Raw genomic sequence first — 320 nt, 5'->3', positions numbered from 1 at the left:
TGGTTGATCATGTGGTCAACCATGGTCTAACAATGAGGGAGGCTAGGCAAAGAGTACAGCCAAATCTGAGCAGGTACACTGTACACTGTACATCATCTGGACTTTCCGAAATGAGAATAGGTAAGAAATCTACCCTCACTATAAAATTGCAGTACTGCATATCAAGACAGTATTCAATGAGTACAGTAGTACAGTATTGCCTGTGGACTGTTTTGTAGGACTGTAAATATACTGTAAAGTATGTTTCAAGTATTTAGGAAATGTATACCTACTTATATATTTACAGTATTATACTATTTGTTTGGCAGAACTGAAAGATT

At 36.2% G+C, this 320-nt stretch overlaps 1 protein-coding gene across 2 annotated transcripts in view; it reads right to left on the bottom strand.

Annotated features, from left to right (window-relative positions):
• The window catches only part of ccn1l2 (cellular communication network factor 1, like 2), a 22,600-nt gene that overhangs the window by 11,797 nt on the left and 10,483 nt on the right, over positions 1-320 (bottom strand). The gene's annotated exons all lie outside the window — the stretch shown is intronic.

This window comes from Etheostoma spectabile, chromosome 5 (assembly GCF_008692095.1).
Source record: "Etheostoma spectabile isolate EspeVRDwgs_2016 chromosome 5, UIUC_Espe_1.0, whole genome shotgun sequence".
Classification (NCBI taxonomy): Eukaryota; Metazoa; Chordata; class Actinopteri; order Perciformes; family Percidae; genus Etheostoma; species Etheostoma spectabile.
Note: the sequence above shows the minus strand (reverse complement) of the source record. Positions and strands in the feature narration are given on the sequence as shown.